General features: G+C 37.8%; 1 protein-coding gene across 7 annotated transcripts in view; it reads right to left on the bottom strand.

Moving 5' to 3' along the window:
* Positions 1 to 26,914, bottom strand: part of Peak1 (pseudopodium enriched atypical kinase 1) — a 249,793-nt gene that overhangs the window by 162,006 nt on the left and 60,873 nt on the right. Inside the window, exon 1 of one of the 7 annotated variants that reach the window (XM_074061833.1) lies at positions 2,129 to 3,420. The exons of the other annotated variants lie outside the window; for them this stretch is intronic. The gene's annotated coding sequence lies outside the window, so the exon portion shown is untranslated. Of the gene's footprint in view, positions 1 to 2,128; positions 3,421 to 26,914 lie in introns of those variants that run through there. 7 annotated transcript variants of the gene reach the window in all.

The following is a 26,914-nucleotide window of genomic DNA, read 5'->3' as shown; positions in this document are numbered from 1 at the left end:
CAAACACAACAAGGGGATTGGACTTTGAGCACATGATAAAAACGAGAGCACACAAGGGAGGGGTGAGGATAGGTAAGACACCTAAAAAACTAGCTAGCATTTGTTGCCCTCAACGCAGAGAAACTAATGCAGATACTTTAAAGTGACAGAGGCCAATAGGAGAAGGGGACCAGGAACTAGAGAAAAGGTTAGTTTGAGAAGAATTAACTTAGAAGGTAACACACATGTACAGGAAATCAATGCATGTCAACTCCATGTATAGCTATTCTTATCTCAACTAGCAAAAACCCTTGGTCCTTCCTATTATTGCTTATACTCTCTCTTCAACAAAATTAGAGATAAGGGCAGAATAGTTTCTGCCTGGTAGTGAGGGGTAAGAGAGGGTAAGGGAGGGAGTGGGGGGGTAAGGGAGGGGATGGGGGGAAGGGGGGAGAAATGACCCAAACAATGTATGCACATATGAATAAAATAGAAATAAAAAGAATTGGCTGTGTGTGAATCTAGATGCATGTATAAGCACGTGACCCATGGCACACCTGGCAGGAAAGAGAAGTAGTACAATTCTCTGACATGAAACTCCTGTGGTCCACTACTGTTGTGTCCACTTGGCATATGTGACCCCTCTACCTGAGCATCCTGGTAGCACCTCAAAGAACAAACTTAACACCTACTCTTACCCAAACATGCCCTCCGCTGCGTTGCTACTCTAAGGAGAGCATCATCACTTCCACTCAAGCATTCTGTGACTTCATCTTCCTTGTCCATATCCTTGCCAGGCACCAAATCATATTGATTCTTCCCCTTAAATATCTCTTAAAGTTATCTCCCCTGTCCAAGGTGTCACCAAGGGCCCCTCAACCACTTGGACCATTGGTACAATTTACTATCTTCCTCCAATACTCTAAAATCACAGACTATTTTACTGTCAGTGTTTTCTTTCTAAAACCCCCATCCTAACCACAATCCTCTTCCTGGTACCCATATGATAGCTTCAAATTTCTTGGTATGATGGTATGATGGTATATGTGTCCATTGAGGATTTCACACCAAACAACCTTTGTATACTCATCTACTAACATGTATCCCGATAAACTCTGTATTTCAACCACAGGAATCTACCTCCTATTCTTGGGATATTCCATGCTCTTAGCAGTCCTTTATATATATGTCAGTACTTCCACTAGGAATGTTCTTTTCTCCCCATCTCTCTAATGCCTCTGCTATGTTACCTCCTATGTGCAGCCTTTCCTGATACCCTCCTACCACCAACTTAATCACTCTGTCCTGTGTTCCCACAGTATTTTCATGAACTGCTATTACAGAGCTATTAAATTTAATTATAATCACTAAGAGAAAAATGGCAAGAATGTACAAAGTTGGTTAAATATTGATTACTACTGTAACTGGGTGTTATGAATTAATTATGCCATTATCTACTCTAATGAATGCTAAATTTACATTATAAAAAGTAAAAAAAACCCACACCAAGACAGATACACTATAATTGACTGAAAATTAGATTTATGAATGGCATAAACATAGGGCATTGCTTTTTCCCCCCACTCAAGATGCTCACTGATAGTAGTAGTTTAGTCAACAGGGTCAAATCCAAGGCTCTTTACTGGGGTTTGAACTCAAGGCTTCAAGTTTGCTAGGCAGGCTCTCTACCTCTTGAGCCACACCTCTAGCCCTCCAAGGGTCTTCTTTTTGCTGAGTAAGTGTGTGACTTTGTTGCTTCAAAACTGGTTGCTGTAGATCCAGTCATTAACTCTATATTCATGGCGAGACAAAGAACAGTGCCAATCACAGAATCACTCTCTTAACTGAAAAAGCAAAGGCCTTTGTCCAGTGCCCTTGGAAAACTTGGCTTTTATCAATCACACTGTCCATACCTCGTAGGTAAGTCAACAGTGTCTTGAGGGCTGAGACTATTACCGTTCTTTAGCAGCCAATGCTGTACCTACACAGAGGCAACTTTTATCTACTGAATGTATGAGTCTAATAAAGGAAACTGCAGTAAACACAATAACTTATGAACTCTGCTTTCCTGACTTTTAAATAATAAAGTGTTTTTTAAAAATTACCAGTGCTATGCAAATAGGGAATTAGTAGTATTATAGTTACTTACCATCTATTATCATGAAATAATACATGATTATTCCTTTCTCTGTAGATTACCAAGGAATCAAGAGGCCTGAATTTTTTTTCTATCCAAAACACTCAATCTTGCTGAGTCTCAGATTACATAAAAGACAATAATTATTTATTTCCCAAGGCTGTTCTGGGGATAAAGGAAATATAAACGACATGAATACACAATGAAATGTATAAAATGCTATAACTGGCTAAATCCTGAAAGGAAACTTATAGCTCTTAGGTAGTCCATAAAGAGCATCTAGCATGCAAATAATGAACTAATAATTAAACACTACCAGTACCTAGCATGTATTCTGGACATAAGCTCATAGCTAGATGAGTTTTGGGTCTTGGCCTTTGTTACTTCACTGCTATAGACAGTAAACAAATTGTACCTTGTATCTACATTTCACAAAGGAAAAGAGTATTTTATAAAATAAAGTCAGCATCTTGTTGCAATTATACAACATACACAATCTGAAAAACAGGATATGAAAAACAAAGTAAACAGGTCAATAGAGAACTACCAGTCTTGATGCATCAATTAATAACCACATGAACAAACAGGACTAAAGGAGGCCAAGGTTCCAAAGCACTTCTAAATTAAATCAAGTGATAAATCAAACAGCAGGAGCATTGAGTATTAGTTCTCATCTGCTTTAATACCATTAATTGAGCTTATAAAGAGTAATCTTCAAGGTGACCTCATAGTTCATATCCACAAACCACACTGGTAATCAGAACTATTTTAATAAATGATAATCTCAATGTCCTGTTCTCCTAGCTTTAATTAAGGTGCATATTTCTTCATCTAAAAGAAGTTAAAATAAGCATAGTATGTACAATATAAACAGTAGCTAATACTAAGAAAAAAATGACAGTTCTACATCAGTAAAATCTCTACAGTATTGAAGTAAGAACTGCTGCATCTTTACCTTTACTGGATTTAGAGACAGATGATTTCAAGGAGAACAAGGCCTTCTGTCAAGTCCATTTAATTAATTCTCACTCCTCAGACATTCAACAACCTTACTGTCATTAAAGACTCACCATATATTCTGATTCATTTAAGCACAAACTATTCTCTGTGTAGGTTACCATGGAATTATTTAATGCTGAAAACTAACTCATCTTAATGCAAAACACTGCCATGAGACTAGAATGGTAAATTCCAGCACAGCACTACATAAAACATCATGAGTTCATGAGCAGAACTGAAAATTTTGTTTTACAGCAAAATTTATATCAGTCTCAACTACATAGATTTTTCTTTTAAAACAGTAGAAACAGAGAATATTTCTTGTCCCGTTTCATCAGCTAAAACCTAAACAGTGAAACTGTCTCCTACAAAGAAAATTTGGAATACCTGGAATAAGCAAAAGTTGTGGTATGTTTACCAGAAGGAGTTACTTTAAATATTTCACTTTGCAGATGGAAGAAGGACATTAGGCTAGGAATACACCTCAGTGGTAGAATGTTTGCCTGCTGTGTTGTGAGGCTGTAGGTTCAATGTAAGGTCAAAGGCGGTAGAGGAGGAAAGGTGTGGGTGAACACGGGATGTAAGAGAGCAAGTGAGAGGGACTGAGAAGTAAATGGGTCACTGGAAAATTAAGAATTAGCTAAGGATACCTTATTTTCTTTGGCACATGAGTAATCCTTCTTATGCAAAGATTTTTGAAATGGTAGAGAGCAAAACTTCCCTGTAACAACTTACTGTTAACTATGATTACTCTTGCAAGGCCCCACGTTCAAAAGTGCCCATATAATATCCCTATTTGCAGACAGTATGATCCTATACCTTAAAGACCCAAAAACTCTACTCAAAACTAGACACCATCAATAGCTATAGCAAGGTAGCAGGATATAAAATCAACATAGAAAAACCATTAGCATTTCTATACACTAATAATGAACAAACTGAAAAAGAATATATGAAAACAATTCAATTTACAATAGCCTCAAAAAAAATCAAATACCTAGGTGTAAACCTAACAAAAGATGTGAACGAATTCTACAAGGAAAACTATAAACTTCTGAAGAAAGAGATTGAGGAAGACTATAGAAAGTGGAGAGATCTCCCATTCTCATGGATTGGTAAAATCAACATAGTAAAAATGTCTATACTCCCAAAGGTAATCTACATGTTTAATGCAATTCCCATAAAAATTCCAATGACATTCATTAGAGAGACTGAAAAATCTACCATTAAATTTATATGGAAACACAAGAGGCCACAAATAGCCAAGGCAATACTCAGTCAAAAGAACAATGCGGGAGGTTATCACAATACCTGACTTCAAACTATATTACAAAGCAGTAACAATAAAATCAGCATGGTACTGGCACAAAAACAGACATGAAGACCAGTGGAACAGAATAGAGGACCCAGATATGAAGCCACACAACTATAACCAACTTGTATTTGACAAAGGCGCTAAAAATATATGATGGAGAAATAGCAGCCTCTTCAACAAAAACTGCTGGGAAAACTAGTTAGCAGTCTGCAAAAAACTGAAACTAGATCCTTGTATATCACCCTATACCAAGATTAACTCAAAATGGATCAAGGATCTTAATATCAGACCACAAACTCTAAAGTTGATACAGGAAAGAGTAGGAAATACTCTGGAATTAGTAGGTATAGGTAAGAACTTTCTCAACAGAACCCCAGCAGCACAGCAACTAAGAGATAGCATAGGTAAATGGGACTTCATAAAACTAAAAAGCTTCTGCTCAACAAAAGAAATGGTCTCTAAAGTGAAGAGAACACCCACAGAGTGGGAGAAAATATTTGCCAGCTACACATCAGACAAAGGACTGATAACCAGAATATACAGGGAACTTAAAAAACTAAATTCTCCCAAAACTAATGAACCAATAAAGAAATGGGCAAGTGAACTAAACAGAACTTTCTCAAAAAAAGAAATTCAAATGGCCAAAAAACACATGAAAAAATGCTCACCATCTCTAGCAATAAAGGAAATGCAAATTAAAACCACGCTAAGATTCCACCTCCCCCGTTAAAATAGCCATCATTAGCAACACCAACAACAACAGGTGTTGGCGAGGATGCAGGGGAAAAAGGAACCCTCTTACACTGTTGATAGGAATGTAAACTAGTACAACCACTCTGGAAAAAAATTTGGAGGCTACTTAAAAAGCTAAACATTGATCTACTATATGATCCACTATATGATACCACTCTTGGGGATATACCCAAAAGACTGTGACACAAGTACTCCAGAGGCACCTGCACACCCATGTTTATTGCGGCACTATTCACCTTAGCCAAGTTATGGAAACAGCCAACATACCCTACCACTGACAAATGGATTAAGAAAATGTGGTATTTATACACAGTGGAATTTTATGCAGCCATGAAGAAGAAAGAAATGTTATCATTCGCAGATAAATGGATGGAATCGGAGAACATCATTCTGAGTGAGGTTAGCCTGGCCCAAAAGACCAAAAATTGTATGTTCTCCCGCATATACAGACATTAGATCAAGGGCAAACACAACAAGGGGTTTGGACTTTGATCACATGATAAAGTGAGAGCACACAAGGGAGGTATGAGAGTAGGTAAGAAACCCAAAAAACTAGATAGCATTTGTTGCCCTCAATGCAGAGAAACTAATGCAGATACTTTAAAGTAACTGAGGCCAAAAGGAGAAGGGGACCAGGAACGACAGAAAAGGTTAGTTCGAGAAGAATTAACTTAGAAGGTAACACACATGTACAGGAATTCAATGCGAGTCAACTCCCTGTATAGCTATCTTCATCTCAACTAGAAAAAACCCTTGGTCCTTCCTATTATTGCTTATACTCTCTCTTCAACAAAATTAAAGATAAGGTAGAATAGTTTCTGCCAGGTAACAAGGGGTAAGGGGGGTAAGGGAGAGGGCGGGGTGAAGGGGGTAGAAATGACCCAAAGATTGTATGCACATATGAATAAAATAAAAATTTTAAAGAAGTGCCCATATTTTTTTTTCTTAAAATTGAAAAAATGAAGGAATCCAAGGAGAGACATGCACATAAATATATACATACTCTGAAGCTTGTCCCAAGTACTACAACATAGAGAACACCCCCTGAGATTAGTCACTGGCATATTAAAGATTAAAATTGCAGCTTAGAGCCAAAAGATAAACGTATGCACAAATATAAACATGATCGTAAACAGATAGACAGACAGACAGAACATGGTGCAATAGTGGGACTATTCAATGGGACTAGGGGGAGGTGGAGAGGAAAACAGAATGACAGAGAGTGAACAATATTGAAATACATTGCATCTATGTAGGAAGATGATATAACTAGAAGCACTGAAAGCTGCGGAATAATATGGGGTGGGGAGAAGATAAAGGAGAATCACAGAGAGGGTTGATGGGATTAAAGTACAGTATACTCATGGGTGAAATACCATCGCAAAAGGCCTCTGATTAATGAATGTGTTCTCAAAATGAAAGGCAGGATTGTAAAGCAGGTCCTGTTAGGGGTGAGTACTGGTGGGGGGGATAGAGTAGATGAAGGAGGTCGATGTGCTTTATATACATGTATGAAATAGAACAATGAAACCTGTGGAAATTGTCCTAAGTAAGGGGGATGGAGATGAGGAAGAGTGAAGGTGCACCTAAATAAGGAACATTGTAAACATATATGAAATGTCAAAATGAGTCCCCCTGTACAACCAATATATGTTAATAAAAAATTTTTTTAAAAAACCATTTAGTCCAAAATGACCAAAATTGGACTTAATCAGAAGTTATCAGTTGTTAAAAAAACAATGCAGATCTGAAAGATTACAAACTATGCTCCACTGTCATTCCCTGTTAAGATATCAAATTGAATTTTGAAGCATTTAGATGATTTGTATTTGCTAAAATTCAGTCTGAAGACACACACAGGATGTGAAACGCTCCCTGGAGCAGCTCACTTGAGGGAGGCTATGGGGGAGTACTATTGCCACTCACAGAAGAGCATGTGCTACACAGCAGCTACTCAAAATCAAAATGTTCATTGTTCAAACAGCAAAAAAAAAGTGAAACATCCCAATTTCAAACTCATTCCAATGCTGAAAGGAAGAAATGTGTTTTCCTACACACAGTTTTGTTAGCAGTAGAGCCAAGTACCAGTTACTAACTCCTGTGACTGCTTCTTCCCAGGAGCATGAGTGACTTCAGCTGACACAGCAACCCATCCTTCTAGGAGGAATTCAATCACCTTGTCAACAGGCTGGTCAAGCAGGAGAAAATAGTTCTCCCAGGAGATTCTGTCAGTACAGTAAGGTATTTCCACAACTTCCTAAACTCTGTAGGCACGTGAAATGTAAAGACAGGATGAGAAAAAAATCTACTAATTCTTAGCCAGTGACACTGCTTCCCAGACTACAAACTTCACTGGTTTCTGAAAATCTGTGCTTTGTAAGTTGTGACCTGATGACAGCATTATAGCCAACTGCATTAATAAAACAGCTATTACAGGGGGCGGAGTGGGTGGTAAGGGAGGGGGTGGGGGCAGAGGGGAGAAATGACCCAAGCCTTGTATGCACATATGAATAATAATAAAAAAAAACAGCTATTACAAAAATTTCAATTACTCTTGGCCCTCATTTTTTAATCTGTGCAGTTTTGGTAATTATTATTTGCAAGGAAAACAAGTGGAATGAGTGTAGATTATTAAAACAAAGGATTTTTGGGTCAGATGTTTTTTAAAATCCTATAGTTGCTGATTTATTAAGAACTACTCAATGAGTAAAGATTGCCACCTTTTTCTCATTTATGCCTTTAAATGAAAACATTTATGGCAGCTTACAGATTTTTTTGTGGTTTTGCACACAAATTCTGCTTGCCCATAATCACAAACCTGAACAATTACAGAATATTTCAATCAGGTAATCTAGTTAAGAACTCATAAAAAAACCCTAGAAGACAATGAAGTCGAGGGGTCCCTGCTGCTGCTTCTTGGGCACACCAATGATGGACTTGAGAAAAAGGCAGCTTTCCCTTGGAAAACAGAAAACATTTCTTTTTCATGCCCTTTTCACATCTCACTATTTTGTTGTTCATCAGCTCCCATAAGAAAATACTGCAGAAACTGAAGCAACTGTCATTTCCAGTAACCAAGATATCTGTGCACCTGGCTGGGCAGACTGCAGAAAGTCTTGATTTTACAAGCTCAGATGTACCAATCTCCTCACGAAATTGACTTGGGGTGGGGTTGGGGAGGGTTAGCTTGAGTTAAAAAAATTGATTTCCGGGGAAGAATTCTGTTTTCCACTTTTCTAGAAGCTATGGGGAATCTAAAACTATGTATTTTCTAAAAATCTGAGCTGAAAAGGATTTCTCCTATGAACTGAAAATATAATCTAGGCAATATACCAAGTCAATCACTCTATACTTTGGAACCAGACATTCAAAAGCATAGTAGATATAGTAAGAGTTTTTCAAATGGCAATAGATTTAAAAATGTCCCTTTAAAAATGACAGTGATCACTGTATTACACATTTTTAAAAGTGTGGCAAAGAAAAATGAAACTGATCTTCCTGTTTAAAGATTATGTTAGGTTCCTTTCCTTCTATGTGATTTCAGCATTAATGTTAGTACACTCCATTTTACCATGGCAAGACATTTACTTCTTTTTCACTGGAAAATTAATGTCAATCTTTTAATCATTCAACATTTTTATGAAAAATATTGAATCTACTGTGCTGTATGTACTTTAGTTAATTCTTCAATCATGCAACAAATATAGGCATTATTTTTTAAATTTTAAGGCACTGTTAATCACATGGTTTCAAAGAGAGAGTTTTATTTTTATTATTATGTATCAGGCTTTTCACTTTTCAATTAAGAAAACGCAACCATTTTAAAATAGGTTAACAACTGCACATTATTGTCAGAGATTGTACCTATCTTCAATCTTAGCTGAACAAAACTAATATGGAGCCAAGATAAATTCTTGGTTTAGTATGCTGGCCAAGCAGGAGAAAACAGTTCTCAAAGGGAATTCTCTCAGTATTAATAAGGTATCTCTGCAACTCTCTAAATTCTCTAGGCACATGACATCTTAAGACAGGGGTGCAGGGTTGGGGGTGGGGTGGGAATCTACTAGAGTGCAATACTAAAAAAAATTTTTTTTAATCTACTAGGTTTTTATCTTAAAGATACTAATGACACTGCTTTATAAACTATAAACATAAGCATGGTTCTAGAAATCCATGCTTTCTAAATTGTAACCTGATAAACAAATGAATGGACAGCATTATAGCCAATTGCACTGGCAAGTGTGAGGCCCTGAGTTCAAACCTCAGTACCGCCAAAAAATAAAATTAAAAAATAAAAGAAAAGCCAAAGAGCCAGGGTGAGGGCATGGTTCACATGGTATAATGCAAGACCCTGAGTTCATTCCAATACACACACACACATACAAAGGCCAAAGGGCTACTTAGTTGAAAATGTATAATTTACACTTATTCTCTATTTGCACTCATTTTTTCTATTCTGAATCGGTGCATTTTCTCAATGGCCTCATTTGCCTTGAACAGCATGAATGACTACAGGCTCTGTTTAAGAAAAAGAGGAGCACCATTAATAGGAAGACTTCCCCAAGCACAAAACTGCAAAGTAAGGAAACCCTTGCTTTCTGGGGGTGGAATATTCTGGGTTCACTTTATTCCCACGGAAAGTGCCTTTTACTCTGCTTTACTCTTTAAATACATTTTTTATTTTAAAAGTTTAAGCAATACAAACAAAGTGTTTCTATGTATCACACAACCAGTTTCCCAATTATTAACATCTTACATTGGTATATCTTTGCCACGATTAATGAACAAATATAAATACATTATCATTATCCCCTAAGGTTCTTTTCCTATTTCAGCATCCTAGCCAGGACATCACATTATATTTAGCAATTGCTCACTGGAGACCTTTAGGTTGGTGCTTATATCCCTTTCACATACTCCCATCACTGTGTGTGTTTTAGAACTTTCTTAATTTCAGGCACTACAAATGCTCCAAGAGCCCCTACAGTGTATTTCCCGCCCCATTGCTAGAATCAGTTACTTCCCCAAGGACTCCTGATTGCTAACACTGGATAAACATATTTAGAAAGATCAACACTGTGTGTGGTTATTTCTAAGCTTTTATTGCTTCTAAGCCCTCCCAGTAGATAACAAGGAGATCAAAATGTGTATGATAATCTGTGTATATACACATATGTACAGACATTTCTGTATGTAAATCCATACTTATGTATTAAGCTAAACATGAGATCATATTAATTTATTCAGCTCTAATTCATTACCCATGGATCATTTCAGTTTCTCCCTACTTACCTACAAGGAGAAAGAAACCTGGCTTCCACAACTCCCATCCATTTCCATAACTATACATTCCAATGCACATGTACAGAAGAACTTTCAGAATACTAACTCAGACCCTGTCCCCATGGGATGTAACTTTACCAGAGTACAGTTCATGTACTGTTCTTTTTGCTTTTTAGTCTTACAGATTGTAGTCACCTCTGTTACTTAGATCAGCACCTTGTTTTCCACCTCCTTCAGTGAGATTGTTTCATATGTTTGTAACACATTTAAATTCTTTTGCCACTGCGTCCTGGAATTCTTGACCTTCTAAGTTAATTTTTCACAATTTATATACATCAAGGTCCACCCTTTTCTCTGTAAGGTCCTGTGGGATTTTGACAAATGCTTAATGCCCTGTATTTATTGTTATTGTACCATATTCAACATCCTAAAAAAGCTCCTGTGCTCACTTATTCAACCTTTCCTCACTACCTCCTCCCTGAGGGAGCAGAAAACCACTAATCCTTTTACCACCTCTCTATAATTTTGCCATTATGCTCAAATGTCATATTTTCTGGCTTCTTTAACTCAGCAAAGTGCATTTAAGCCTCACCTATGACTTTTCATAGCTCATTTCTTTTTAGCACTAAATACTATTCCACTGTATGGATACACAACAATGGACATCCATTCACCTACTAAAGAACATCTTAGCTACTTCTGGTTTTGGCAAGTATTACTATAGCTGTAGTAAATATTTATGTACAGGTTTTGTGTTGACAGGTTTCAAGATAGTTGAACAGGACTGTCGATGTATATGTAAGGTCATGTTTAGCCTTGTAAGAAAACTGACAAAGTGCTCTTAAAATGGTTGTGTCTTGATTACTCCAGAGGCACCTGCACTCCCATGTTTATTGCGGCACTATTCACAATAGCCAAGTTATGGAAACAGCCAAGATGCCCCACCACTGACGAATGGATTAAGAAAATGTGGTATCTATACACAATGGAATTCTATGTAGCCATGAAGAAGAACGAAATGTTATCATTCGCTGGTAAATGGATGGAATTGGAGAACATCATTCTGAGTGAGGTTAGCCTGGCCCAAAAGACCAAAAATCGTATGTTCTCCCTCATATGTGGACATTAGATCAAGGGCAAACACAACAAGGGGATTGGACTATGAGTACATGATAAAAGCGAGAGCACACAAGGAAGGGGTGAGGATATGTAAGACACCTAAAAAATTAGCTAGCATTTGTTGCCCTTAATGCAGAGAAACTAAAGCAGATACCTTAAAAGCAACTGAGGCCAATAGGAAAAGGAGAACAGGAACTAGAGAAAAGGTTAGATCAAAAAGAATTAACCTAGAAGGTAACACCCACGCACAGGAAATCAATGTGAGTCAATGCCCTGTATAGCTATCCTTATCTCAACCAGCAAAAACCCTTGTTCCTTCCTATTATTGCTTATACTCTCTCTACAACAAAATTAGAAATAAGGGCAAAATAGTTTCTGCTGGGTATTGAGGGGGTGGGAAGAGAGGGAGGGGGCGGAGTGGGTGGTAAGGGAGGGGGTGGGCGCAGGGGGGAGAAATGAACCAAGACTTGTATGCACATATGAATAAAAAAAAAATGGCTGTGTCTTTGTGCTTTCACACCAACAATGAATGAGAGCTCCTGCTGTTCTACATCCGCCCCACGATTTGGTCTTGTTAGTGTTTTTACATTAGTCATTTGAAGAGATGAGTAGCTGGTGCTCCATTATGTTTTTATTTTGTAATTTTTAATGATACATTAAGTTGAACATCATTTTATTTATATGCACCTTTATATCTCCTCTGAAGAGGTAGTTTCTTAGGATTTTTTTTTGCCTATTTTAAAACTTGATAATTTTCTTATTGTTGAGTTTTAACATTCTTTATACATTTTGGATTCAAATCCTTTACAGATTGTAGGTGTTCTGGAAATATTTTCTCCCTGTCTGTGACTTTTCTTTTCATTCTCTGAACAATGTCTTTTATAGAGGGGAAGTGGTTTTTTAATATTATTTTTCATTGTTGTACTAGGGGGACATTGTGACATTTACAAAATTTCTTACAATGTGTCATAGTTGAATTCACCCCCTCCATCATTCTCCTTTAGGAAGTTTTAATTTTTACTAAGATCCAACTTGCATAGATTCCCCAGGAGAACTGCAGGGACTGTACTTGCATGGACCATCCCATTGATACTATACTCAACACATCACCAAACCCAAGATCGTACAGATATTCTCCTACGCTTAGTAAGTTCTGTAGTTCTGCATTTTACATCTAGGTCTAGGAACCATTTTAATTATTGTACAAATTGTAAGATCTATGTCTAGGTTTACTGTTTAGAATATGGGTATCAGTTAAAGCAATATTTATTGGAAAGATACTTTCTCAATTTGTTCTTTTATACTTTCTAAGATTAAAAAGTTTGAGAACTGTCATATAGAAATTACCTAATCTAAGTGGACTTGGTGTTTCACATCTGTACATTGCATACATATACATAATTCCTGATCACTGTTGTAAAAGATGAAAAGATAAAATAACAATATATGGGGAAATGTATGTAAATTAGGTATCAAAACACAAGTAAAAGCTTTGCCACTGGTGGCTCACATGTGTAATCCTAACTACTTGGGAGGCTGAGATCCGGAGGATCGAGGTTCAAGTCCAGCTCAGGAAACAGTTGGTGAGACCCCATCTCCCAATAACCAGAGCAAAATGGACTGGAGATGTGGCTTAAGTGATAGAGCGCCTGCTTTGCAAGTGCAGAGCCCTGAGTTCAAACCCCAGCCCAATCAAAATACAAAACAAAACAAAACCAAATATATAACGATCAGTAAATCCATTATATTCCATGTAAAAGTGAAGATACTAAACTCCAGAAATTAAGTCACTTAACAAAATTTTACTAGGGTTATGGACCAACTGAGAGTACACATTACAGAGTTAAAGAATATTAAATAAAACTGGCCAGAGGGAAAGGTGCATAAAGAGCAGGACGTTAGTTAGAAACAGAGTTTGAACTGAGCTTTATAGGTAATAAGGAGCCATCAAAAGTTCCAGATCAGAACAAAAAAAGTGATAATTACCATAGAATTTTCTACAAATTAATCTGATGGGTGGATAAGGTGGAACAGAGAAATGGGAAGACTGCAGGGAGAATGGTATGATAGGGCCTTGACAAGAATTTTATGAGCAGGTTGCAGGACCAGTGGTGTACAAGGGACTTGACAAGAACATTACAAGACAGGAACTCAGAATTATCTAACCTAACACCCTCATTTTATACACTGCTGATTATTCTTACTAGCAGATTAGTACATAATGACACCACCTACTTTGCTCTCCATGTAATGTAACAGTTATCATGCACACTTTTGCTTAGCCATCTTTCTTTCTGGTCCTGATCCTAAATCTTTTTTGAGAATTTTAAGAGGTGAATGAAAGAAGAGTAACTATTTAGAAAGGAGTAAGAGAAGGAATCAATAAGACCTCTTAACCACTTCAAATTTAAACTTTCTCTTGAACTTAACTATGAGAATACTAAGGATACCTTCCTTCTTTTCACTTTTATATCATCTACAACTTGCATTGTTTTCAAAAAATATTTGGTTTATCTGCCTATATTATATATCCTCTGACACAACTGGAAGAAGATAGGCAGTAGACACAGAATACGTCCCCATTAGAAACTGAAGTGCATTTCTGTATCCAGGACAAGAACAGCTATGATCACTTAAAATCCCAGAAAATGGTGCGCGATAGAATGTGGCATCTGCATTTTGAGCTGCTCAATCATTCCTCTTATGAAATAGCTGAAGGTTATTTTGTCTCTCTGGCATTTTCTTATGTCTCAGCTGCTTTCCTCTGTCATCCAGGGCTCAGTTTCAAGGCTGAAATGTATTATGATTAAAAATATATATATTATGATCACAGCCAACCAAAGGCACTGAAATTCCAAACTCTCCATAACTGCATGCTTTTCCCATCAATTTCACTTCAGTTAAAAGGCCAATTAAAGGGAAAAACGTATGAATAAATGTGAGTTTACAAATTCTATTGGTACCATCACCTCATACTTTTTTTTTATTTATATGTGCATACAATGTTTGGGTCATTTCTCCCTCCTTCTCCCCGCCCCCTCCCTTACTCCCCCCTTAACCCCCTAGCCCCTAAACCCCTAGCTACCAGGCAGAAACTATTTTTCCCTTATCTTTAATTTTGTTGAAGAGAGAGTTTAAGCAATAATAGGAAGGACGGACCAAGGGTTTTTGCTAGTTGAGATAAGGATAGCTATACAGGGAGTTGACTCACATTGATTTCCTGTACATGTGTGTTACCTTCTAAGTTAATTCTTCTCGAACTAACCTTTTCTCTAGTTCCTGGTCCCCTTCCCCTTCTCCTATTGGCCTCAGTTGCCTGAAAGTATCTGCTATGGTTTCTCTGCGATGAGGGCAACAAATGCTATTTAGTTTTTTTGGGTGTCTTACCTATCCTCATACCTCCCTTGTGTGTTCTCGCTTTATCATGTGATCAAAGTCCAAACCCCTTGTTGTGTTTGCCGTTGATTTAATGTCTGCATATGAGGGAGAACATACCATTTTTGGTCTTTTGGGCCAGGCTAACCTCACTCAGAATGATGTTCTTCAGTTCCATCCATTTACCTTCGAATGATAACATTTCTTTCTTCTTCATGGCTGCATAAAATTCCATTGTGTATAAATACCACATTTTCTTAATCCATTCATCAGTAGTGGGGCATCTTGGCTGTTTCCATAACTTGGCTATTGTGAACAGTGCTGCAATAAACATGGGTGTGCAGGTGCCTCTGAAGTAACCTGTGTCACAGTCTTTTGGGTATATCCCCAAGAGTGGTATTGCTAGATCATATGGTAGATCAATGTTTAGATTTTTAAGAAGCCTCCAATTTTTTTTCCAGAGTGGTTGTACTAGTCTACATTCCCACCAACAGTGTAAGAGGGTTCCTTCCCCCACCCCGCCCCCCACATCCTCACCAACACCTGTTGTTAGTGGTGTTGCTAATGATGGCTATTCTAACAGGGGGGAGGTGGAATCTTAGTGTGGTTTTAGTTTGCATTTCCTTTATTGCTAGGAATGGCATCACCTCATACTTAAAGGCTTTTTATTAAATTTGCTGTCCTCACACTGTATTATACATGTATATCACATATATGGCATGTACTGTACATAACTATCTTCAGAAATTAAGTGGCTTCAATTCACCATGTTGAACTTTCTGAAATACAGGTTCCACATGCTTTACCTAAATAAATGTTTGTCCATATTCCATCTTGGATATTTCTATTGCTTCATATTTCTTAAATGGGTTCCCTCCAAAAACTGATGAAGAAAAATAACAAATAGCAATATAAAGTATTTGTATTATTAAGCCACCACTAATCTTCATGCCTTTTTCAATTAGAGCATCATAACTAATATCAAGCCAAGTCCCAGATCCCAGTACAACCTCTGACATTAAGCACATCACAGCTTTTTTGGGCCTTAGGTTCTTCATGTGTAGAACAAAGAGCCGGGACCTGATTATCAATGATGCTTTTATAAGTAAGTATCAACAATCCAAACTTTCTAACGTCTAATACTGACATTTTCACAAAGAATATAGGCTCCTTTTTGAAAGTGCTACCAAATGAAAGGATCTACAGAATCAGACAATGAAAGAAAGAGTGGTGAAAGCAATCTCTAGAGACATACATCTGAGTTAATAAGATATTAGCATCATAATCAAAACCGTCCCTTAGATTCTGAACCAGTCCTCCTGCTTCAGGAGGTCTAATGCTAACTCCCCCTTGTAGGTTACCATTTCCTACAAACTTCCTCTGTTTAAAGCATTTCAAACAGACTGTGAATTCCCTTTTCTGTACTCTTTCGTGTAAGCTGTATCATCCAGAAATGTCAATTAGACTGTGTCTTTTAGCTTTTACATGCACTTCTCCATCTCAACAGAACGGGGACAGTTTGGAAAGGATCTGGCAAATAGTCACAAAATACTGGGAAAGGGAGCCTTGTTCTCTGATTCTGCTCTTAAATTTTGTGATAAAAGGCTGGGATATTTAGTTTGTAAAGTCTGAGAGGGAATACTAGATCTTCTGATTTGGCTACAACCCTCGTAATATGTAATGAGTGTTGGGAACATACCAGCTAATTAATAAATGTTGAACATAATATAAAAGGCTAAAACCATAATCATGGCACATGGCACAATTTAAGTTTTGAAGTATACTAACAGTATACTAGTTGGCATAACAAGTTTTAGAATGGCTATTTTGATGTGAGCTTTCATCTGATCAACAGTTGAGAGTATTAGAAAGAGCATAGGCATACTCAGTACTCCTGCATGACTTCATCTCTCTGAGCCTCCACATCCTCATTTGTAAACCTGAAGTCAACAAAGTTTACAGCATTGCCATAAAGAGTAAAGCTAATGTATGGAAAGCATCTCCTGGCCCACACCCACAGCAGACACTCAATAAATATATGCAATATTTCATGACTTATCCTCCATGTGACTTCAAACTTAACAGAGAGAAAGCCCTTTTCCTTGCTTCACTTTCAACATACTCCTCATTTGTATTTAAGTCTCTTCTGATTACACTGCAGTTAATAAATTTCAGCTATGCACACTTCTCCTGAATATCAGCTTCATTACAAGTTCTATTAGGAGGAAAACCTTCCACGCTATAATGGTAGAGGAAAAATCAGTTTTGATATTTCATTGCTTTTCTGAAGTCCTGGAACAGTATAATATTTATGAGGCTGAGCACGGAGGTTTACGAAGCAGTAAATAGTTTTTGTGACCAATTAAGCATCTCTGTTTCACTTCACATGCTCTGGTGCCATTGGCATTACCCCTTAATTAAATGCTTATTCATGTTACACAACAACCTTTCCTGGTCTGTACTGATCAGCAAATGTTACAATGTAGGGAAAGGGAAAAAGCTAAATTAATGCTAAAACTTCTGCTCAAAGGGGTTCAACAAGCTGACATCACACAAGTTTCATATTGTAAAAGACCAACCTCCCCCTGAAAAAAAAAACAGAAAAAGATGTCATTCGGAAAGATATCAATTCTGATTGAAATAGTTGAGGGTTTTTTCCCCAATTTTTTATGAAAATAAAATAGTTATTTATAAAGTCATTTTCTAATTGCATTTGGTATCAGTATACTAGGACCTGGGTGGCAAAGATCATAATGGCACAAATGTCTTCTCTCATGTATGTATGGAGATTTTATCTCCGAGTAAGATGAAGGGAAAGTTAAAGGAAAACCTTAGAAACCCTGACAATTTATCCCCAAGGCTCCATGGGTCACAGAAAGTTCAACTGCCGCCACTACTTTTGACTCTCCTAACTCAAGCAGCAAGCAGTAAATGCGTACTTCGGCACAGGCAGAAGGAACGGCACATATGGCGCCCACAAATTCTAGAAAACAACCATCTCCATGTGGCGGGTGGCAACATGTTAAATACACTGCATTTATGAATAAGCAGATGATCACTGGTTGAAAATGGCAGTGACATGCCAAACTGCCATGGAGTAATGAAGGACACGATCACGTGACCTATAAATCATGACCTACACCTGTTTCTATCCCCCGCTATCCTCTATCCCCACTCCCTACTTAATTCATCAAGAAGATGGGATCAACAGCCTTTTCTGATCTGTAAGCTAAGTCCCAGATAGTAGTTCTTTCAGCTAATTTGCCCTTGTATATTTTTGATTTGCATAAAAAACCTATGTTTTATATAAACACCATTATTTGTACTAATGAAAAGGGATATAGTGGTGAGTAACCCAAAAACATTCAAAACTTCACACTTCTATATATTCAAGTAGGATAATTAAAAAAAAAAAACTTTAGGCCATAATATATAAGTAATTGTGTCTATTCTTCCTGGAGAAAAACTACTTAGGGAGGACATGTGGTCCTCCTCAAATATGTGAGCTGTCAGTGGGTGCTGGTGTCTCACGCCTGTAATTCCAGCTACTCAGGAGGCAGAGATCAGAAGAATCGCAGTTCGAAGCCAGCCTGGGCAAATAGTTCGTGAGACCTAATCTCAAAAAACCCTTCACAAAAATAGGGCTGGTGGAGTGGCTCAAGGTGAAGGCCCTGAGTTCAAACCCTAGTACCGCAAAACAAAACAAAAAAATGTGAGCTATCATTCCACAAACAGTGGTAAGAAGCAAAGCCAGTGCATACAAGTTTAAGAGGCAGGCTTCAGTTACTATATGGAAGACTATCTTACATATGGGTACTCGAGAACACTCAGAAACCAAATGACCACTGTCTTCTCTCTGAACTAAATCAATCTAAACCTCTTTTGGTGGTACTGGAGTTTGAACTCAGGGCCTCCTGCTTGTTAAGCAAGTGCTCTACCACTTGAGCCACTCTGCCAGCCCTAAAGCCTCTTTAAACCCGTGGCGTCTGTGACTGTGTAATACATATTTAAACTTAGGAGCAACTCTGGATCGTTTTCAGGAGTTCATGAAGTCACGCAGAGGTGCTAAATGGAAGGTTTGGGTCTGGGGGACCCTGAATAACTCCTTTTGCAAATCCCTATGCTCCTAGTTTGGATAGTACCCATTAAGCAGAGTTTGCATTACTAAGAACTTTCTTGAACAGAGTTACCAGCTACTTTTTTTTTTTTAATCACAACATGAAAAACAGAACAAAGAAATCAGAACTAAAAATCTTAAGAGAAAAATGGGTTAGGCTATAAAAAAGGTTTTCAGCAAAGAAGGCTAAGGTACCAACAGGAACCACCTTTTAAGGAGTTGGCCATGAGATCTAGAGAGGACGGTAATCTAATGGGATGAGGGAAATAGCAGCTGTGTAGAGGTTTCTGGAGGGAAATGCACAAAAGCTACTTTAAAGACACAGGAGTGAGAATCAGTGTTGAAATTACATGTAACTGCATGCTCTTCACCTTTCTCAACTATACAAGTTCACACCAAAGATGAATGAGGGAAACTTACGTAACAAAGGAATCTAACCCCTGGAGGAAATAGGTGCAGGACATCACAGGACAAACTATGTTTTAGTTTGTAGCTGAAGATCCTCAGGAAATCAGAGAATGTTTTTTAAACACAGGGCCATAACCATCAGATCTAGCGTTTGAAGACAGCATTAGATACAGAGTAAAGAAAAGATTTTATGTGAGATGTATACACAATGGAATATTATTTAGTCATAAAAAAGAACAAAATCCTGTCATTTGTAGCAACATGGACAGAACTGAAAATCATGTTAAGTGAAGTAAGCCAGGCACAGAACGACAAATACCACATGATCTCATTCTTATGTGAGAGCTTAAAAACGCTGATCTCATAGGTTTACAGAGTAGAACAGTACTCACTAAAGATTAGGAAAAGTACGGGGGGGGGAAAGAAAGAGGGAAATCTGGTAACAGGTACCAAAAAACAGACAGGAGGATTAAGTTGTAATGTTTCACCACATAGTATAGGGCAACTATATTGTGTAACAACTTATTGCGTACGTTATAAAGAACTTGACAGTGGAAGAAATGGCAATGCTTAAGTAGAGGGGATTCTAACTTGCTGGCTGGTTCATCACGAGTTCTATTCGAGTATACAATAATCACACTGAAACTCATGACTACGCACAATTACTGTATGTCGATTAAAAATGAAAAGAGGTTTTACAGGTTATCCATGTAGCAGCAGAGAGACCATTTAAATAGGTTATAATGGTAGCCCAGAACAACAATGGTGTAAAGGAGAGGGAAAGAGTTCCACAGTGTAACTGCCAATGCTGCATGCTAACAGTGTGTTGAGGGGATATAGTGCAATTCAGGATGGTCATCTCAACAGCCAACTCTGAGTCTTAAAAGGAGTAAAAGGCACTGGAGTAAGAATTTCAGTGTAGAAGGAATGCATTGAGATAAATGAGGGTATAGAAAACTGAAGACAGAAGTGGTTAAGTGTATGGACTGAAGTTGGGAGCATATCTGGTGGGATAGATTGTATCTGGGGTCTGGGGACACTTACCATGAGCTGGAGCTAGAGAGCCAGGTAGGTCAGACCCTGAAGGGCTTTCAAGAAGAGAAACAAAAAAGAATCCTAGCCAGTAATCCTAGCTACTTAGGGGGCAAAGAGTTCCAGAGACCCTATCACGAAAAAAAAAATCACAAAAAAAGGGCTGGTGTAGTGGCTGAAGTGAAAAGAGTGCCTGCCTAGCCTTGAGTTCAAAACGCCAGTGCCACAAAACGAACAAACAAATGAAAAAACACCTCGCAAACTATGCAGAGCCAATACATAATTTTACCAAAGAGAGAAACAAGACTTCTTTTCAGAAGGATGGCTTAGCCTGTGATGTGAAGAGGGATGCATATGGGAGGTAGGAAAATGGTGTGAAAGGGTGTGTGATCTGTGGGAGAGAAATTTTTGAGGGTCAGAACTAGTGGGAGAAGGAGCAAGGAAATAAAGAAACTAGAACAAAAATATTTATAAGGTAGAAAACGGAAGTGATAACCAAATGGACGTGAAGAGTAAGAGAAAAGAAAGGGGCTAGGAATGTTTTTATGTATTCTGAAATTAGACAGTAAAGCTTTTTGCTTAAACAGAGAGCACTATAAGAGAAAGATTAAGTGACAAATGTCAGGTAGCTGCGCCCAAGTGAGTAACAGTCTTTCTTACACTCCATTTTTAATTTCATTTCCTCATGCGGCTGTCGTCTTCAGTGCACCATAATTAAACCTGGCTCAGAGGGAGCAGAAATATCAATAGAGCTCCTCTCTTTGTGCTCTGTTTTATGGACACTTAATCATAAAGGTCCTCAGCAAATATTCTGTAAATAAATGAAGAATAGTTCAGCCAATCAAGTTGGTATCAAAATTAGCTAAAACTGTATTCTGGCCTCCAATTATAGAAAAGCCCAGGAACAATAATTTAAACACACAAGTTTACTTTATTTTAGGCCACAATAAGTTGGGAGCTGAGAGAGCAGGATGTTCAACTGTGGGTCAGCAGTGCCATCACAACACAAGACCTCTTCTGCGTACTCCCCAGCACTTGCTTTCCTACTCATGCTAAGCTGCCCAGAATCAATTCCCTATTCCTGGCAGGAAGAAGGCTAAAGGGCTCAAAGCTATCCCTCTTGACTTTGGAGGAGAGAAGCCTTCTCAACAGACTTGTACTTGTATTCCTGGCCAGCACCAAGCACAGGCCAACACGGGCTGGAAGATGTTAAAAGACAAGGTAGTTGGAAACTGATATTTAATGAGACAACACACATTCATCATGGCAGAATTTACATATGCTTTAACAGAATTCAAAGAACAAGGAACAGAAGAAATAAAAGGAAGGGAAGGAAGTGAGAAAGGAAGGCACATGTAGTCATTCACGTAACAGGTTTACGGTTTTTCTTTTTATTTCAAATAAGTACATGTTCATTATAGAGAAATTAGAAAATATGATTAAGAAATCTGTGTATTGCTACCTCTCCCAAATAAAGATGACTGCCATTTTGATAGGCAGCATTTCAGCTTTGTGCTGCGCATCTACTGATGTACACAACTCCATCACCCTTTTCCTAGCTCATATATAGACAGATGTACTTAGGTTTCACCTCAAAAGTTACCTTCTCTGAGAAACCCCCCTGGTTCCCAGCCCAGGTTAAGTCCCTCTGACAGGCACTTGCACAGCTTCCTATTCTGCTCTTTCCTCATATTTATCACATTTGTAATCAAATCATCAGTTGATAAATTAATTATTATCAATGCCTGTCTTCCCCGCAAAATGTGCACGTTATTCATCATAGGTTCCTCGGCATGGTGCCTTAAACACAGCAGGTATTCGATTAATTGTGAATGAATGAATACATGTACACAGAGAATTCTATACCTATGAAATCTACATGTATAGCTCCAGAAAATGTTAAAGATACCTTAATGAAAAAGCAAGATGTCAAACAATGTGCCCAGCAAACTCCTATTTTTTGTTTCAATAATAACAAAAGCTTACCTTCTTTATACAAAAGTAAGTAAAATATATACCAAACAACTCATAGTAGTTAACTTGGGCGGGGAATTTCAGTAGGCTTCCATGTTCTGGTGAATATATTTCTGTCATGTTTCATTTTTTTTTCTTTCAGTACTAGGGTTTGAACTCAGGGCCTTCTGCTTATGAGGCAGGTGCTCTAACACTTGAGCCATGTCCCTAGCCCTTTTTTTTTTTCCCTTTTTCTTTTATTATTCGTATGTGCATACAAGGCTTGGTTCATTTCTCCCCCCTGCCCCCACCTCCTCCCTTACCACCCACTCCGCCCCCTCCCCCCCCAATACCCAGCAGAAACTATTTTGCCCTTATTTCTAATTTTGTTGTAGAGAGAGTATAAGCAATAATAGGAAGGAACAAGGGTTTTTGCTGGTTGAGATAAGGATAGCTATACAGGGAGTTGACTCACATTGATTTCCTGTGCGTGGGTGTTACCTTCTAGGTTAATTCTTTTGATCTTACCTTTTCTCTAGTACCTGTTCCCCTTCTCCTATTGGCCTCAGTTGCTTTTAAGGTATCTGCTTTAGTTTCTCTGCGTTAAGGGCAACAAATGCTAGCTAATTTTTTAGGTGTCTTACCTATCCTCACCCCTTCCTTGTGTGCTCTCGCTTTTATCATGTGCTCATAGTCCAATCCCCTTGTTGTGTTTGCCCTTGATCTAATGTCCACATATGAGGGAGAACATACGATTTTTGGTCTTTTGGGCCAGGCCAACCTCACTCAGAATGATGTTCTCCAATTCCATCCATTTACCAGTGAATGATAACATTTCTTTCTTCTCCATGGCTGCATAGAATTCCATTGTGTATAGATACCACATTTTCTTAATCCATTCGTCAGTGGTGGGGCATCTTGGCTGTTTCCATAACTTGGCTATTGTGAATAGTACCGCAATAAACATGGGAGTGCAGGTGCCTCTGGAGTAACCTGTGTCACAGTCTTTTGGGCATATCCCCAAGAGTGGTATTGCTGGATCATATGGTAGATCAATGTCTAGCTTTTTAAGTAGCCTCCAAATTTTTTTCCAGAGTGGTTGTACTAGTCTACATTCCCACCAACAGTGTAAGAGGGTTCCTTTTTCCCCGCATCCTCGCCAACACCTGTTGTTGGTGGTGTTGCTGATGATGGCTACTCTAACAGTCCCTAGCCCTTTTGGCTTTAGTTATTCTTCAGAGAGGGTCACATACTTTTCCCCTGACTAGCCTTGGATAGAAATCCTCCTCCCTACACCTGCCATACACCACTACCCAGCTTGTTTTCTGAGACGGGGGTCTAACACAAAAATAAAACATACACTAATTATGGAAAAACAGAAAATAAAAACAAGGTCTTTAAAAAATCTCAATTGTCAATGTCATTATGCCACAAACAATTACTGTTAATGTTTTGGTGTATTTCTTTTTAATGTATAAGTTATATATTTATTTTTCTTTGACATGATACAGAAAAATTCTTATTTTGACTTTTATGTCTCATTTCATCCTCATAACCACCCTCTCAGGTAGACAACCCTTGACCAAGAGGTTTTAGGAATGGAGAACAGATTAGTGTTTGACAGGGGGAAATAAGCAATAATTTGCCCCAAATAAATTCTGAAAAACAAAGTATAGCTATGCACCATGGGTGCATATGAATGATCTACAAATACCTTTCACTTTAAAAAGAGCAAAGTCAAAGAAGATCTCTATCTAAGGAAAAACAAGTGTATAGTGAATAAAAGTATAATCACTATCTCTGAAGTAACCAAAGAGTTAATCACTGATTTTGAAAGTTCCTAAATAAAAGAAAGGAAAGGAAACCAAAACTGGCTGCTGCTGCCAGTCAGGAGGTTTGTGCTGGGTGCACAGAGGATTCTAGGAGTAGCTCATGATACTAACAGAAAGTGCACTTCAGCTAACAGACATACCTAGAGCATACAGACAAAAGATTCTTTGAAGTGTTTCACTTTTTACGATGTTTTCAGGAACAAGAAAGGATGATGCCAGCCATTTCAACTAGCCAACATACAGAATAAAAAGACTGGAAGTAGACTTCTGAAATATCGTGCATCATCACCCCTCCTAAATAGTTATTTCTGCCCCACAAGGCTACCCGTGTTATCATAGCTTTTCCTAGTCTAGTTCACAGATGTACCCAATCAGAGCAGAGCAAACTGATCACCACTGCTGGTAGTATACAGGTAAGCCTTTACTATTTTTGGCTCACTTTCTTCATTTGCAAAAGGGAAGCTGCTCCCAAGGGAAAACACTGTTAAAGGGTCAGCTAAGAAGCAGGGCCAGCAGGAGGTTTTATTATTAATACCAAAATGCCTTCTTTTAACAAAAATATTCTTATGCTTTCTAATGTACTTTTATTTTTCTCATCACTGAATTTACTAATGTGCAATGTAAAGGAAAAAAGAGCGTATGAAAGACTCTCCTTTGTATGACTGGCTGCCTCCCTCAGTCACAGTGAACTTGACCTCATGATCCTAGTTCTGTAGCCTCACTGCCACCAAAAAAAATCCTGACCTTAATCTCCCTTTATTCCCTAGTGTTACTGCTAGTAGAACAAACAGCATGGTACAGAATTTGATCATATAATGCCTATCCCCACCAGTGTAATTATTTGTGTGCAGAGCTATTTCTTCCACTGACATTAAGAATAAAATACTCTATCTCATACATTTTATATGCATCATGTTGGGCATGAGGCTTGCACATAGTAGGCTCTAGGGAAATGTTCACAAAAATATTTAATAAACCCTCTAGAGAGGACCACTCCACTGTTTACTAGAATTTTATTTCCAAATTTTTTTAGACAAACTAAAATAGAATGTCAACACCAACTCTGAGTGCTTTGCCTATGCAGTTTGCTGGTGCTATACCTGGGATTTAAATCACCTCATGCAGCTCAGCTGACTAAGCCTCTTATTTCTTTGCACCAAAGTACAAAGAGGAAGACAATGAGAGCCTCAAGGGCAGGAATCATGTCTTAGTTATCTCTGCACTTCTGGTAACTGGTTATGGAATATGAGTGCAATAAATTTTTGCTGAGTGAACACGTTATTTAAATTGATTCACAGTATATTTTTCATACTGTCTTTCATAGTGGCTTTTGAGTGTGTGTGTGATAACTGGGAACTAAACTAGGTTCTTGAGCACACTAGGCAAGCACTCCATCATTTGAGCCACATCCCCAATCCTTTTTTGTTTTTATTTTGCTTTTTAAGACAGGGTCTTGTTATCTTTTTCCTAGGCTTGCCATATTCCTGACTCCATCACCTGAGTTGCTGGAATTACAGGCATGAACCACCACACCCAGAAAAATAATTTCGAATATTGTATCCACAATCCTGTAGAAAAACCTTGAAATATTTGTCTCATTAGTGTTTGTAAAATAATTTGGTTCACAGTAGTGATGTATCAAATTGAATTCAGTTCTTGAGTCCCATATACAGTGAAATCTGAAGATAACATGAAAAAAAAAAAAAACCCAGGTAAAATTCATTCTCTAAAAACCATTCTCTTAGAGCCACCATAGCAAAACAGGTGGGGCTGTCGAGTACTTTTATAAAGGCAGGATAAAGCTGGGTGATGGGGCTACTGAGAAGCTGGAAGTAGCTAACCTCCTTGTAAAGTCTACATTTTCTTGGCAAATTAAAGTTCCCAGGCGGAAGTACTATCTTTCTGTTTTAGAACTGATTTTAAAAGGTGTTTGTGAGACCTTTGGATTTGTTTGCTCTCAATAATATACAGATCAAACCTTATCAGTTTATAAGTTAAGTGTGATTTTCCTAACTGGGATCTGAAAATCCAGCTGTGTCCTGCCTACTGCTTTTTTATGCCTCTGCCTCATACTGATTAAGATTCTTGATATGAATTTAGTTCATCCTGAAACACTCAACATAAATTTTACTTAAGCTAAATGAAGATAGTATAGTTTTAAAGAAAGGATTAAAATTTTTTTAAATGCCACATATTATAAGGTGAAAGTATGAATAGAGAAGTAACACAACTTGTAATTTAAAAAAAAAAATTTTAACCACAGACTAGTCCCACTTCCATAGTTTAGAAATCTAAACCTACAGTTTCAACTTATTTACTAAATGTTCTAAATTGTAAGAGAAATGTGACTTCAAAATATTCTCTATAAATGACATGTAATATAATCTGTCCATTTACCAAGCCGCCACTTTACCCATCTATCCTGAGCACTGAACATCCCCCTCCTGCTTCCTCCTACACACACACACGCACACACGCACATATACCATTTGGATTTCAGAGAATGAAATAATGAACACCACGTTACAGTCTATTAACTCTGCTAAAGAAGCTTCTCAGAAGCATCAGTAACCAATACTTTCAATTACTTTCGTGATAACAAACCGTAATAC

Source organism: Castor canadensis, chromosome 19 (genome assembly GCF_047511655.1).
Source record: "Castor canadensis chromosome 19, mCasCan1.hap1v2, whole genome shotgun sequence".
Taxonomy (NCBI): domain Eukaryota; kingdom Metazoa; phylum Chordata; class Mammalia; order Rodentia; family Castoridae; genus Castor; species Castor canadensis.
This window is presented reverse-complemented; position numbering and strand designations above follow the sequence as displayed.